Genomic DNA, 13274 nt, shown 5'->3' on the forward strand with positions numbered 1-13274 from the left:
AGGTGGGTAGCTTCGGTTAATTAATTATACCTCCAGCGCACCCCTTTTTAGTTGAAGAATGTATGAAATGTAATGAAATCCGGTATGTTTATATGAAATTCGACTGTGTATGAATGAATTTATTTCGATTAGTTCCTATTTTGTATACACACTTAGCCATTATTATGCAAGGGTCCAATGATGTAATATATATGTTCCTATTATGCTGAGGAAAAGAAAAAAGGGAAACTGGTTATAGCAGTAGCGCTTTAGTGAAAAAGAGCTACAGCTAGTCAAGGTAGCAGTAGCGGTTTCTGCAGAAAATCGCTATAGCTGCTCGTAATAGTAGTAGCGCGTTTCGTGTAAACGCGCTACTGCTACGTCCACTTAACCCAAAATTCTCCCTCTCCCTTCTTCATCCCGCCTCTTTTCCCCCAAATCCCCACTCTCTCTTCCCCGGCCCCGTCGCACCGCCGCGCCCGCCCCCGACCTCGGCGTGCTCGCCCCCGACCCCGGCGCGCTCGCCCTCGACCCCGCCGCCCCCGACCCCGCCGCGCCCGACCCCGCCGCGCTCGCCCCCGACCCCGCCGCCCCCGACCCAGGCGCGCTCGCCCCCGGTGCCGGCTCTCGCCCCCGACCCGTCGGCCCTCGCCTCCCTCCTCTGCTTCCTCCCCTCCCAACCTCGGCCGTCGTCGGGCCTGCCTCCTCGCCCTGCACCCTCTGTAAACCACCCCCTCTCTCTCTGCTAGATAGGGTTAATTTACTTAGGTTTTAGTTATGTTAATTAGGTTATCTATTTAGTTATGAATTTAGATAGATTTCAAAATTTGCTGAATTTATATGCAAATTTGAACTGGACATGTGATATGTGGATATGTCATGTTTTGGACATGTCATGTTTTGGTAAATGATCCGAGTTGCCTATGTTACGCCGGAATGTTGATTCATTTCCGTTCCGGTGAATTTCAGGCGCTCGATATGTCCATTTTCTAGCAAAGGTCATGCTGAATTTTCCCGTGAATAAAGGCATGATTTGTGCTACATAGTTGGCATATCGAGTGCTGGCACATAGATTTCTTTTTTATCTCATTTCTCATTTATTCATACTTTTAGAAATAAATGAGGACACTTAATCATAGGAAACATGTCGAACAACAAAGAAACTGGGCCTTCTGACCAAGATGCAGACGAGATGGATTATGAGGGTGAACAAGACTACCTCGACTTTTTGACTGCTAAGCAAGGTTTGCAGGTCCGCCTCGATGATGGTACTGACGCCGACACCGACACCGACAGCGCCGGCACCGATGGCGGTGCCGAGACCGGTGGGGAAGGTACCGCCGGGGAAGATACCGGCGCCGATGTCGGTACCGAACGGAGGCATAAGAAGCCGAGGATACGAAAACCTAACAAACTAGGGATTGGACAACTTGTGATCACAAAGATGGCACCTGGCAAGTTTGAGCCGTTAGAGCCGGAAGAACCTCGCAAGTGCTATGGGAACCAAGTAGGATGCATCCTACGGGAATGCGCGAGCATCAATGACGATGACTTAAGGAGTAAAGAACATTTGACACAGTTGCTCCTAACGAAGTTGCACAAGAGATTCAAGTTCCCCGATCGGGATGATAACATAGAACAACCGTGGGATGATCCGAAGATGAAAAAGATTAACAATCACGCCATGGGCACATTCAGCAATGATTTGGCCTCCTGGAAATCGAGGGTGAAACAAGCTATTGAGGCTGAGGAACCCCTGTCCAAGATTCTGGAGGAAAATCCGACACTTACGGAAGAGGAGTTCGAAAAGTTCAAGGACACTTGCGCTACTGAGGACGCCAAGGCTAAGGTTGCGGAATTCAAGAGCCTTCAGCAAAGGAACACGAGGAAGCATCGCCTCGGAAGCCGTGGCTACCTCGGTAAAAGGCCCATAAGGGATAAGGAGGACGCGGAACGTGAAGCCGCGGGTCTCCCAGACCCCTTCGAGAAGCTAGTTACTTGAGGTTCACGCTAGCACGAGAGAGGACTCGTAACCGCCATCTCATGTACTGCATAGTTCCGCTCTCACTCATAGTGATAGCTCTTCTCGCGTATACCTTTGTTTAGATGGATGATGTTGTAGTTGCAAGTATTCGATACTTGCCTGTATCGCTATTTTTGAGATGATGACAAGATACCACTTTGTGTTGGATGATGATTATGACGAGACTATTTGTATGTATATGCTATGATTACATTTGTGGTCTCGCAGGCATTTGTATGTGTATCATGATGACATTTGTATGTGCTAAAGATTCTTCTATAAAGCCTGTTCAAATACAAAACAAATATGCCGAAAAAAACAAAAAACAACTAAAATTAGCAGTAGCGAGTGGAGAAAAGTTAGCAGCAGCATGATTGTAGCAGTAGCGCGCACAGGGGAAGCGCGTTATAGCTATTAGCAGCAGCGAGGTTCCTTTAAGCGCGCTGCTGCAACACTTGTGTAGCAGTAGCGCGGGTGGACCAGTGCTACTGCTATACGTTAGTTGTAGCGCCTTATTAGTAGCGCCGGCCCCCGCGCTAGTAAAAGGCCGAAAACCCGCGCTGCTGCTAGGCTTTTCCCTAGTAGTGTTTCTAGTCTGCATACAAGTTTTGTCTATAGTCAAAGTATATCTACTTTGACCAATCTTATATAAAAAAGTATGCACTTTCACAATGTGCAAAGTAAAAAGGAACAGAAGGAATACAAAGAGTTTGAGCAGCTTTTTAGTGTTCCTGTACATTGCAATCAAACACACAGGCCTGGTAATTCATAGAGAACATTCAAAACAATCTATGATTATGCATCTCAGCGATTCACACGTCAGAGCCAATATTTACTTCACAACTAAAGAATAAAGAAAAAATGGATCGACGCTGCTGACGGCAAAGGGCATCCCATTTGAAAATATCAAACGCATGTCTTCTTGCTAAAATCAATGAGCAAATTTGACAAGGTTTTCCCATTCCAAAATATCAAATGCCTACGACTGTGGAATGGGCAGGGTTTGCCATCAGTTCGGACATTGACATGGCACCTCATGCTAAATAAACCAGCTATTCTTTTTGTGCAGTTCCACCAAAATCAACCAAATTCGCGCGTAGCTTGTATGATTTCGCCCTTATATGTTGCAACACCTTGAACTTATCGGCAGCTCCTTTCTTGTGGTGGAAATGAATGATTCGATGTATTCATGAACATTTTGTGCAGTTCCGATTGAAATCATGCTGAGCACCCTGTTTGTGCAAATACAAAAAAAGTGATTAGTATAAAGCAAAATGTACTATGAATTGACAGTTTAAACAGGCACCGACATGGTCCATGTAGAGCACACTTTTCAAAAAATGGAACTCACCGGAAAGAATCCTAGAACAACATTGTGCTCGCGCATCACAGCAAGAAAATGGAGATTTGTCAGTCCTTCCGAGTTGAAGTTAGTTTGGTCTTGTGGGGGTAATGTAACCATCCTTCAACTGCTCCTTCTGATGAGAAGATAGACAAGGCTTCTTCATCCTGGCATAATCGGAACTAGTCACTTCACGTACTCCATATTCTTCTTCAGTGGAGGATGATCCTGTTGTGCAAAGACAAGAGGATAACTAAATGCTAGCATCCCTGTTTGCTTGAAAAAAAGGAAAGGAAATATTTAAAATAGCACAGATGAAGCACTTCTCAAGGACAATACCACTTTTTGTTGATAGTATCTAAACAGTAGCACAACACCAATAGAGATAACAAAGCTCAATCATATGGATGAAATCAGTGGGCGAGTACCAACCTTTGTCAAGAGGCTTATTGTGTAGAGTACACAGATGAAGCACTTCTCCAGAACCATCTGTTGCTATCTACTATGGTGGCCATGCTTACTATATACTCCTCGATTAGATTAATGTTTCCAACATATTATTGTGCAGTTCCACTAAAATATATGGTATCTTCAAAGAAGATCCCTGCTTGCACAAGTAGAGATAATTACGTATTACATTAAGAGTGGCATCAAATCAGTGGCAAAACAATTGATCGTTCCAGCCATAGCAATAAATTAAGATGCAAAACTATATCATTACCTGTGTCATCACAGTTCCAGTGCTTAATTATAGCACCAGGAGTTGATTTTTGTTTTTCTTCCGCTTGTTCTTCCCCTTCATCACTTGGTTCAATAACAGACAAGCTTTGCCTTCAATGTAAGATTTGGCATGTCAATTAGGTTGCACAAGTATAGCACTAAACAATGACATTAATTTTCTGATGAAAGTGGCAAAATACAGGCCAGCAGTTGTGAAATATCCTTATCTTACCTCAATGGGATATTGCGGTGCACATACAGATTGGAAGTCTTGTCTCCATTTGTGCAGTTTAGTAAAATCAAGCAACATTACCATACAATTAGCACAACATATGAAAGCACACTGCAGAATCATGTGAAAGAAGGCTAGTACGGACCTCTGATGACGCGAAATTCAAACAACTCACAAGAAGAAGATCTGAACCAAATTTGCCAACACGGATAGGAAGTAAGATCTCCTCTTGTGCAGTTCCACTAAGATCAAGCAATAAACCAACATTGTCGGTGTGACATTTTGGTTGAACCGCACAAAACACTCTTAAAACAATAGTGTTTTGTGCAGTGCAACAAAATGTCACAATGGCAATGAGGTGAAGTAGATAACCCTGTTTACACAGAGGTGCAAAGGAAACAACTAGTGGTCAATAACGGTGGATGACATAGAAGCCAACAAAAAGAAGCATCTACCTTACCTAAATGGGAAAGAAAGAAAGACTGTAGCATTTCTCAAACGGTGGCATTGATTAATATTAACAGAGATATTATATTAACAATAAAATTTGTTAAACATGTAATTTGCTTTTAACTGTGGCATTGCATCAATTTTCCAGCAGCATTATTAGTGGGTGCTTGTTTACAGGGACATTTTGGTGGAGGGACTAAAAAGACTCCGTGTCAGTCCCATCTAAACCAAACAGGAGGGACTTTTAGGGACTAAAAGTGGGCATTTGGGACTAAAGAAAGAAGACCCTGAGGGAGAGTCTTTTTGGGACTTTTTCCAACAGTTGCCCCTGCCACGCATCGCACCTTGTCTCTATTAGTTCATTACTAGGGGTAACATGGTCTTTTAGCATGTCATTTAATAACCTCTATTCCATGTTTAGTCCCTGGAACCAAGCAGGTGGGGACTAGGGAGTTTTTAACCAAACAGGGCCTTAGATTAACAACAGCTAAAGAGTTGCACGAGACAGTGGATGCACCAACACCATGTGCATCTACCGATGTACTGGGGTGATGCACAGTCTGTTGCAACAAAGAACAAACAACCAAGGAGCATATTTGTGTTGGTCCCAGTTTTGTTATCTTTAAACACCTTTCCCTATGTGAGCACAGCAAATCTAGTCCTGCTGAAACTCTACATCCTTGTCCCCCAAAACAAAAGATCAGTTCGTTATAGATGTGCATACTGCATTTGTCATTGTTTTCCCTTTTCGACCAACGTAGGTGCTGGATAGCCAGTCTGTACTAGTACTTTCCCCACTTCCTTTCCTCTATGAACCACGTCCTAGATTTATGCTATACAACTTTCCCCACTACTTTCCCCCATTCTTGTCCTCTTTGAACCACGTCTTAGATTCATGCGATACAACTTTCCCCACAACTTTCCCCCTCCCTTTCCTTTTTGAACCACGTCCTAGATTCATGCTATACAACTTTTCCCACTACTTTCCCCCATTCCTTTCCTCTTTGAACCACGTCCTAGATTCATGGTATACAACTTTCCCCACTACTTTCCTGTTTGATCCAACACCTAGATTCGAGTACAGAAGTGGAAAAGGCCCACATGCAGCTAGAGCAATGCATGTGGAATAAGTAAATTATACCTTAAGGTTCTTAGGGTGTGGTTCGGTGGGCGACCAGAGGCCGTTCGACCCACACTATGTACGACGGCGAAGAAGAAGGGGTCGGAGGCCCTCCTGCCCCGCCGCTGGGTGAAAGTGAACAGCTGCGCCGGTAGTGGATTCCCTCCTCCCTCACCGACGGCGACAGCGTTAAGCCTCCTTCCCTTCCCGGTGGACGGATCCGGCCGGCTCTTTGACCAGCAATGAGGGGAGAGAGAGAGGCCAACAAAGTCTTGTTTAGATATGGAGAGGGTGAGAGAGTGTGAAGAGAGCAACTACAAGGAGACCGGTAGTAAGGGGAGAGAGAGAGAGGCCAACAAAGTCTTGTTTAGATCTAGAGAGGGTGAGAGAGTGTGAAGAGAGCAACTACAAGCGCTGAGGCTCCGACATGTATATATATACCGGAGAGAGTGTGAAGAGTGCAAACCCTAGAAAACAAGCACTGAGGCTGCAGCTTATGCGTGATGAGGTGATTATACGGTCACTACGAGATCGTATAGCTCCGTATCCATCCATTTTGACCAATAGTACGTTACCTCTCTCCATGTAGTATGTTGGGTCCCGCTAGTCAGAGGGTGAAACAAACAAATTAATAAGAAAAATTAAAAGCGTCGGCGGTGTATCTTACCTCACACATCTCGCTACTGCTCGGGAACACTATCCAATTGATGCCTTTGTTCCCTCACGTACTATTTTAAGTTAATCCTTATTATAGCATGCACACATTTTGGGCACTTGTATTCGACCTAAGTCAGTGTGCCACCGTATCTCGTATGACTCCCTCCATCTAGGTGTAATAAGTCACGTTAGAAGGTGCAGCGGGACCAAGGTGCAAGCAGATTGGAGGAGAAGGAGGAACTTGACCGGTCATTCCTCCAATCAAAGCCCTGATTTCTGTCTCTAAACGCAACAATTAATCCAAACAACTAAGAGATGCCGTTTTAACTAACATGCAGGGCCACGTATTAACTCGCATGCAAACTAACTTTGATTTCTTGACTGATCAATGCGTAGTTGCGCTCCATGCATTGGGTTTCCGGGGGAGATAACACGGCAGAGTAAGGAGCGTTTTGTTACATTGCTTTGGCTGGTCATAGTGGTGAGCAACTTGGACTAGTACAATATGCATATGTTACTAGTCTATGTTTTTTTGGAAGCCTACTAGTCTATGTTACTACTACACGAAGTTTGCCGTCAGAAGTGAGCCGATCTGGCTCTCCTGAGCTAGCAAGGTTTTTCTAGCCCACCCAAGCTAGTTGGCCCACAAAAGCAAACATATTTTAACAGTTACAAACGCCTAACCTTGCCCGGCTATGCTATAAGTTGTCCATGCTAAGGATCCAAATGCTCCCTAAGTAACAACGCTCGCTAGCAACGAGGCCAGGAGGGGATTGAGATGCGCAGTTAATGGACGACGCCTAAACATTTTGGGAATATCTGATTTCCGTAGGATGAATTAACACCTAGACGGAGGGAGTACTACTCCTCAGCCCAGGTTTGATGGAATATTCGTCACCTCTTCTCTCCTTGTACGTACTCCATTTGTATCTCACTTCATGTGGCTTCGCACTCGCACGATTTTCCTATTCTATGAACCTGTGTGTGCGTGTGCGTGTGTCTATTTAACATCATGGGTGTGTTAGAGAGAGCGACAAATCGACCTACTCCTACAGAGAGATGGTGTGTAGTGTACGATTTTAGCCGCCAGAGTCGGTGAATCCTCTCATTTCCGGACGTCCGGTAGGGACAGGCGGACAGCTGCCATGCCCACTCCTGACCAGCCTGGCCCACCCAAAGTCCCTCTGAGGGAGTCCTGGATTAGGGGGTCTCCAGACAGCCGGACTATATCCTTTGGTCGGACTGTTGGACTATGAAGATACAAGATTGAAGACCTCGTCCCGTGTCCGGATGGGACTCTCCTTGGCATCGAAGGCAAGCTAGGCAATACGGATATGAAGATCTCCTCCCTTGTAACCGACTCTGTGTAACCCTAGCCCCCTCCGGTGTCTATATAAACCGGAGGGATTTGGTCCGTAGGACAACATACAATCATACCATAGGCTAGCTTCTAGGGTTTAGCCTCTACGATCTCGTGGTAGATCAACTCTTGTAATACTCATATCATCAAGAACAATCGAGCAGGACGTAGGGTATTACCTCCATCAAGAGGGCCCGAACCTGGGCAAACATCATGTCCCCTGTGTCCTGTTACCATCTGCCTTAGACACACAGTTCGGGACCCCCTACCCGAGATCCGCCGGTTTTGACACCAACATTGGTGCTTTCATTGAGAGTTCCACTGTGTCGTCACCGTAAGGCCCGATGGCTCCTTCGATCATCAGTAACGATGCGGTCCAATGTGAGGTTTTCCTCCCCGGACAGATCTTCGTATTCGGCGGCTTCGCACTGCAGGGCAATTCGTTTGGCCATCAGGTCAGGTTCGGAAACTTAAACTACACTGCCGACATCCGCGGAGACTTGATCTTCGACGGATTCGAGCCCGTGTTAGGTGCGCCGCACAGTCACAACAAGCACGACGTAACTTTGTCACCGGACAGTGTTCCGGAGATCGCATCTGCAACTACTCCGGCCTTCAATCCGGAGCCAATTGCGCCATCCGAGAGGGGAGGGATAGACCCCGCCATGGAGGCCGCACTCTCAGTAGCAATAGAGCCGGATACTGACTTCACCCCTTACGAGAGCCGTGTCACCGAACCATTGGATTCACCTTCGGCCACGGACTCCGAGCCACTCACAGTCGTGCCCGTCGAATCCGACTGGGCGCCGATCATGGAGTTCACCTCCACGGATATCTTTCAACACTCGCCCTTCGGCGATGTGCTAAATTCATTAAGGTCTCTCTCCCTGTCAGGAGAACCTTGGATGAACTATGTTCGGCTAGAATGGGATGCGGACGACGAAGAAATTCGCTGCCCACCCACCACCCACTTAGTAGCCACTGTCGACGATTTAATCGACATGCTCGACTTTGACTCCGAAGACATCGATGGTATGGACGAAGATGCAGGAGACGAGCAGGAACCACCACCCACAGGGCACCGAAACGCTACCTCATCATACGACATATACATGGTGGACACCCCTAAAAAGGCAATGGCAACGAGACAGCGGAGGATGACCCCTTGAAGAAGCCACCCAAGCGTCGATGTTAGCGGCGCCGCTCTAAGTCCCGCAACAGCAAAAGTAGTGATACCGGCACAGGAGATAATAACACTCCGGATAGTGCCGAAGACAACCACAATCCCCTCCAGCATGATGTAGATCCGGAGGATGAACAAGCTAGCCCTCCAGAGCGGGCAGCAGATGGAGAACCGGAGGAGGACAATTACATGCCTCTCTCCGAAGACGAGGCGAGCCTCGGCGACGAAGAATTTATTGTGCCTGAGGACCCCGTCGAGCATGAGCACTTCAAGCGCCGGCTTATGGCCACAGCAAATAGCCTGAAGAAGAAGCAACAACAGCTTCAAGCTGATCAAGACTTGCTAGCAGACAAATGGACCGAAGTCCTTGCGGCCGAGGAATACGAACTTGAGCGCCCCTCCAAGAGTTACCAAAACGCAGGTTGCTACCTCACCTCGAGGAGGAAGCATTGAAACCTCATTCACCATTGCACGATGCGACTGACCGGCCACCGCGTGGCCGAGCCATGGAGGCGTTTCAGCCTAAAGTTCAGCCTGCACCCCGCTGCCACTCAATCAAAAATACCAAGGCCCAGGGCAACACATGGGACCTGCGAGACGTATTGGAGAGTAAGGCAAAACTTACAAGGTCAATATACGGGTCACGGACACGCGCGCCAACACGGGACGATGATTGTCGCACCGGATACACCAAGAGCAAATCCGGTCGGGCCGAATACAGCAGACAAGACTCATATGAACTGCATCGTGATATAGCCCGGCACAGAGGCGCCGCACACCCCCTATGCTTCACTGATGAAGTTATGGATCACGAATTCCCGGAGGGTTTCAAACCTGTAAATATCGAATCATATGATGGTACAGCAGATCCCGCTGTATGGATTGAGGATTTCCGCCTTCACATCCACATGGCTCGCGGTGATGATCTACATGCCATCAAGTACCTCCCACTAAAACTCAAAGGACCAGCTCGGCATTGGCTGAATAGCTTGCCAGCAGACTCCGTTGGCAGTTGGGAGGATCTGGAAGACGCATTCCTTGACAACTTCCACGGCACTTATGTGCGACCACCGAATGCTGATGACTTGAGCCATATAACTCAGCAGCCAGGGGAATCGTCCAGACAATTCTGGACTCGATTCCTGACTAAGAAAAACCAAATTGTCGACTGTCCGGACGCAGAGGCACTAGTGGCATTCAAGCACAACATCTGTGACGAGTGGCTTGCCCGCCACCTTGGCCAGGAGAAGCCGAAGTCTATGGCAGCCCTCACGACACTCATGACCCGCTTTTGCACGGGCGAGGATAGCTGGCTGGCTCGTAGCAATAACACACTGAGGAATCCGGGCACTTCAGATACCAAAGATGCCAACGGCAAACCACGACGCAACAAACACAAGCGCCGCAAATATGGTGATAAAACCAATAATACGGCAGTTAATGCCGGGTTCAGGGTCCCAAAGCCCGGTCAGCGGAAAGGGCCGCCCAAAAATACAAATTCGAGTCCATCCAGTCTGGACCGCATACTCGCTCGCCAATGCCAAATTCATGGCACCCAGAAACGCCAGCCACCCATACCAACAGAGAATGTTGGGTCTTCAAACGAGCCGGCAAGGCAGGCGCCAAACACGAAGAGGGGTCTCAAAGCGGCGATAGCAACGACGAGCCCAGATTTCCGAACAAAGGAGGGCAAAAGAAATCCCCCCAACTCAATCAGTGACTATGGTAAATACCACCCAAACGGCCCACTTGGACCAGATATACACCCTTAAGGATGGCGGCCCAACGGAACTCGCTGTCCCATAATATAAGCTAGGGCCAGTCACCTTCAACTACACGGATCATCCGATCAACGCCAACCGGGGCAATCCAGCCGCACTAATCCTCAACCCAATAGTAAACGGGTTCCACCTCACTCGGGTCCTTATGGATGGAGGTAGAAGTTTAAATCTGCTTTACCAGGATACAGTGCGCAAGATGGGCATCGATCAGTCAGTGATCAAGCCCACTAAGGCCACTTTCAGATGCATCATACCAGGTATGGAGGTCAGCTGTACAGGCGCCATTTCCCTCGAGGTAATCTTCGGATCATCAGACAATTACCATATTGAAGAGTTAATCTTCGAAATCGCCCCTTTCCGCAGTGACTATCAAGCACTGCTCGGGCGAACCGCGTTCGCTCGATTCAACGCGGTGCCACGTTATGCCTACCATAAGCTCAAAATGCTCGGTCCACGTGGTGTCATCACGGTTCATGGCAAGGCCGAATTTTCTTTCGACGCCAACAAATACATCACTGCCTTAGCAGCAGGAACACCGAGCAGCACCTTGCAGCCGAACCTCGAGTCGACACCTAGGCTCCCGGACACCGTCGAGGGGCTGCGAACTACTTTGCGGAAGGATACTCCAGCTCGTCCAGGGTTCAATTAAACACTCCGGGAAAGGGCACGACAGGCCGAACTCAGCGGCTCAACCGCCCTCCGGCACGTAAACATTTCTTATATTTCCTTTGCAGGTTCACCTTTGCACCGACCAAGACGGACTCCACAGATGCAGCTCGACCGCGTCTGGGGTCCTTAGACATCCCCCGCAGCGACCGTCCGGCTACAATACGGACCCGCACTCAACCTCTTCCCCTGGTCACAGCAGGTTCCGCTATCACAACTCCTTTTTTTATCACATTACTTGTACCATACGCATAGACGTATTATTTATACAACATGTGGATTCATATGATGTTTACCTGCTGGTTATTTCTTATCGAAATCATTTCGTCAAATGGCATCCGAACACAGCGGTATGACCTAAATATGCCAGGGGCTTCGTCTTCCCCGTTACACAGCAATAAAAGTCCGAACACCTTCACGGAAGTTCGGCACCCTGAACTTATAGCATTATATGCATCAGCTCCGAATCATGTCTTGGGTCAATAGTTGGGTTTGCCCGGCTCCTATGTTTTGGTACCTTACATTCCGCTATATCGGCTAAGGTAGCACTGGGAGAACTACTGCGATTGTGTCCCGGTTCTTCCGGACGAGCACCTCAGTAGAGAAAGCCGAAAACTGACTGTCATGATACGGCGAGAGTTGGTCAGCTGTTCGAGCGGTCACAAAATCTTTAAGGATTTCTCCCGCACAATGCCATAACCAATGCAGTGTGTGAAGGATTGGCTTTTTCTTTGATCAGGCGCTTATAGATCCCCTAGTACGGTCTTCCAAACACAAGGGTTGCACCGACCATATTAAAGCTCCTATGGCTAAGTGAGAGTGATAAAGCCCTATAGTCCGATTGCCTGGTTTGTTGTGCTGAGCACCTCCCTTGGAGGACCCAAAACTAGGATAAAGAGTGCCCGGGTTCATCCCGAACACCCCCGTACTCCTTACGTGGGGGCAGAAGCCGACGACTGGCCAACTCTCAGCCTTAATATACAAACGGCCGCACAGGAGGGTAAACTTTTATATAACAGTTGGCATATCAACGACCTTGTTTAAACATTACAACGGACAATATGATTCGCATTCAGGGAAATATAATGTCCTTGGTACATAGCTCCGCCGCAAGGTAGGATCCTTTCAGGACACTCTTATAATACGATTTGGGCTTGCGGTGTTCCTTCCCCTCTGGCGGTCCTTCGGTCACCAGCTTTTCGGCATCCATCTTCCCCCAAGTGCACCTTTGCAAGGGCGAAGGCCATTCGTGCTACTTCTATACATACCGACCGCTTGATGACGTCAAGTCGAGGGCAAGCGCTTATAAACCGCCTTACGAGCACGAAGTAGCTGCTTGGAATCGGTTCGGCAGGCCATAGCCGGATAACCACATCTTTCATGGCTAGTTCTGCTGCCTTATGCAGTTCGATCAGCTATTTTAGTTGATCAGCAAAAGGCACCGGATAATTCGGCACCAAATACTGAGACCAAAAAAGCTTATCGGCGGTGTTCCTTCCTTCGGCTCGGTAGAAGTGAGCGGCATCTGATATACTATGCGGCAGCTCGGCAAATACACCTGATAAGTCCAGATTCACAATCAGAAACATAGTTTTTTCCTTCCAATATTTTCTTTACATGGGAAAAGCTTACCTGTCGCGATCTTCCTCGCCTCTTGGATCCCCTGCAGCACGCTTTGGGTTTCCCCCTGGGCGTCGCTCGTGGCTTGGCGCGCCTTGGTGAGTTCGGACTCTTTCTCCGTTAAACTCTGCTCCAAGGCCT

Source organism: Triticum aestivum, chromosome 7A, assembly GCF_018294505.1.
Source record: "Triticum aestivum cultivar Chinese Spring chromosome 7A, IWGSC CS RefSeq v2.1, whole genome shotgun sequence".
NCBI lineage: Eukaryota > Viridiplantae > Streptophyta > Magnoliopsida > Poales > Poaceae > Triticum > Triticum aestivum.